This window comes from Halyomorpha halys, unplaced genomic scaffold, assembly GCF_000696795.3.
Source record: "Halyomorpha halys isolate HHAL.00 unplaced genomic scaffold, Hhal_1.1 Scaffold679.1, whole genome shotgun sequence".
Lineage (NCBI taxonomy): Eukaryota > Metazoa > Arthropoda > Insecta > Hemiptera > Pentatomidae > Halyomorpha > Halyomorpha halys.
Genome location: NW_027110356.1, coordinates 48607 through 51836, shown reverse-complemented (window position 1 = coordinate 51836; position 3230 = coordinate 48607). Strand labels below are relative to the sequence as shown.

At 31.5% G+C, this 3230-nt stretch overlaps 1 long non-coding RNA gene across 1 annotated transcript in view; it reads left to right on the top strand.

Annotated features, from left to right (window-relative positions):
* LOC136796036 (uncharacterized) overlaps positions 1 to 2910 on the top strand; it is a 146781-nt gene extending 143871 nt beyond the window's left edge. The window contains exon 3 of the long non-coding RNA XR_010843732.1: positions 1765 to 2910. This is a non-coding gene — a long non-coding RNA (uncharacterized lncRNA). The remainder of the gene's footprint in view (positions 1 to 1764) is intronic.
* The last annotated feature ends 320 nt before the right edge of the window (positions 2911 to 3230 follow it).

Below are 3230 nucleotides of genomic sequence, written 5' to 3'. Positions count from 1 at the left end.
TTTAGTTATTGACTTTTAGCAACCGCTAATCTTACAACTAAATTAGTTGTTATTTAAAAAGGACAACTTACAACTAATTTAGCTGCAAGATTTAGTGGTAGCTAATCGCCAATAGCTAAATTAGTTCCAATTTTTTAGGGGAACTAATTCATTAACCCTATTAGTAGTTTCCTTACATATAACATTTCGGAGGTTCTAAAAATGAAAAAATAATCGATAATACGATAACGCACTTGCGTATTGATTTATTTTAACATTTTTGTGATCGCGCAAATCGATTTATTTTAATTTGATGGATTTCAAGCACTTTGGGGCCCCTATATATGTGTTCGGGGGTGCTAAAAATGAAAATAAAAGCAGTTTTATGATCGCGGTCTTGTGAATCGATTTATTTTATCTTTTCGAATTTTTAACATATTTTTGTATCTTTCTATTTGCTTCGAAACACACAAACATGGCCATATGTCAGATATAAGAAAAGTTAAAATGAATCCTGTACTTGGATTTTTGTATCATAATATTATTTTTTAGTTTTTCAGTTTTACCTATGGCCTAATGCTTCATAACTAAATGCTAGTTTCTGGTTTCAGATGATAGCTAATTTAGTTCCAAGAGTTAGCTATGAGCCAAAAGCTAACAACTTACTAGTTAGTTTTTAGTTTCCAATACCAACTACAGCTAATTTAGCTTTAATGTTTAGTTGTTAGTTCTAGCTAATTTTTGCCCACATCTGCTGAGCGGTAACCTAAAGAGGTAGATTGAGTTGGCAAAAAGGACGATCACGTTCATGACTATTTTCCCTTCAATATCAATACAAATACTATTACTATTACTAGAGAGATTTACGTATATGTTTAGCGTTGAAGATATGTCTACTGTTTTTTAAATGTTTGTTTTGCTTCAATCCTATATCACAGCCCTCGAAGAATGGTGTCGTAATTGGAGGATTAAAATTAATTCCAACAAATCCCATCAAATTACCTTTACCCTACGTCGTAAACCTACTGACTGCCCTACAGTATACTTCAATGATATTGCCCTTACCCCTTTTGAACAGATCCGCTACCTTGGACTACATCCTGACAAACGACTAACCTGGAATCCTCACACAAGACTGAAAAGACAGGAAACTGCACGTCGATTTCGACTATTACAGCACTTACTAGACAAACGGTCCAAACTTCCAATTCATTACAAAAGACTGATTTACATGACAGTTATAAGGACTAACTGGACATACGGCGTTGTGCTCTGGGGCTCCACTAAACCTTCGAATTCCTCTCGGATCAGTCCTTACAATCCAAAATTCTTCGTAAAATCCTAAATTCTCCCTACTTTGACACAAATAAAATCATCCACAAAGACCTTAATGTTCCATTTGTAACCGATCTAGCCCGAACCAGATATCAATCATTCCATTACAAACTCCCTAATTGAGTGGTTTACCCAGTTTCTAATCTTGCTTCCTCTTTTATTCCGGACAATTCTCCGAGGCGTCTGAAAAGAAGATGGCCTCGAGACCTTATATTGTATAAATGTTTTTAGAGTGGGTAGTTTCTCTACATGCTTGTACCATACCATTATGATTTCCTCAAATTTACTTGATGCATTTATGTACAGTTGTAAATATCAATTAATAAATAAATTTAAAAAAAAATGTTTGTTTTGAATAATGTGATTATAACATAAAGAATTATTATTTTAAAATTACATAAAGATTTAGAGTAAATGTTACTTATAAATGTATTGTTTTATCTGTTTCAGGTAAGATGAGAAATTTCTATCTATGGCTGTTGTAAGTAATAACAATATTAATATTCAAATATAAAAATTATAGAATGATAAATCAACCTGCACAATCCTAAATATAAATTTACAACTCACATTCAATAATTTAAAAACGTTTTGCTTGCAATTCTGCCCAGGTCATTAACTTTACAATATTATCACTCTCTTATTCCACTTATAGTGTTAAGTTTATTTGCAATTAAAAGTTATAAAATAGGGTAATTTGACTGAAATTAATGACATATGCAGAATAGCCTGTAAACAGGTTTTAAATAATTGGATGTGAGGTGTAAATTTATATTTAAGATTATCCTCGCGGATGGCTAAGTTGGACGAAACGTTGATAATTTAAAGAAATAATAAAAGTGGTTGAGACTTAGCTTGGATAAAAACTGTTTTATTTAAACAATTAAAAAAAGTCTCAAAAAAGTGAAAAGATTATAAGACCCTCCGAGGAACACTCCGATCATATTATGCTCCTATTCTGCTAATCAATGGGATTTTATTACATATCTCGTTAAACCTATTAATGGATTGTTAATGATGTATATAAAAAAAAATATCGAAAGGAATATCGATACTAGGGTGGTTTCAGGAGCTACTTTGAATCCTGAAGTTAGCCATATGTCTCCGATAACACCTATCAGTTCAGAAGTATAAACCGTTTGTAGTTAGGTTAAGTTTTTTCATATTAATGGTCTATGTATCTTTTTTGCTGTTTGGAATTTTGAAGGATGTGCATCATTATTCATTGTACAATTCGACGGAATGTTGGAACAACTAATGGTAACCCCTTGTATCATTTTAATCTGTATACTGCTAATTGTATATTTATAACCTACTGCCATGTTCCTATTGATATCAAAGAATGATAGTTCTAACATTCTCTAGCAAAGAGACCTCACTCGAGTCTCTTAATTTTACTATATTTCTTGAGAAAGTATTACTTGATGACTGTGATCTACATGAAGCTATAAAAAATTAGATAAAACTATATATAATGCCTAAAGCATTATTAAAATTTCCTTTACAAAAACAACTGTTAATTATACGTATTAAAGGGAGAAACTTCCTGCAGTCTCTTTTGAAGTGTTAGTCGGACATAAAACAGTAGATATTTAATTTTTATTGTTAGATCATTTTACGAGGGAGTTGAATATGATGTTTATTTATTGTTATAGTTTATGAAATGTTATGTAACTTTAATGTTTGACATCAAAATGTTAGATATCTATTTTGTTTATATCAATTGTGAGATTCTATAGTCAAATGTTTTATTCGCAAACCCACTCCCCATAGCAGCGGAGGCCGCAAAGTATCGGACCCTCAGACCCTAACACTAGATAAAATATAGTGAAAAATGTATTAGGAAGCGCGAACCACACATCACTTACTATAAAAATTGAAAATTCGGCATTAAAACTAAAAATTAGTTAAAATGC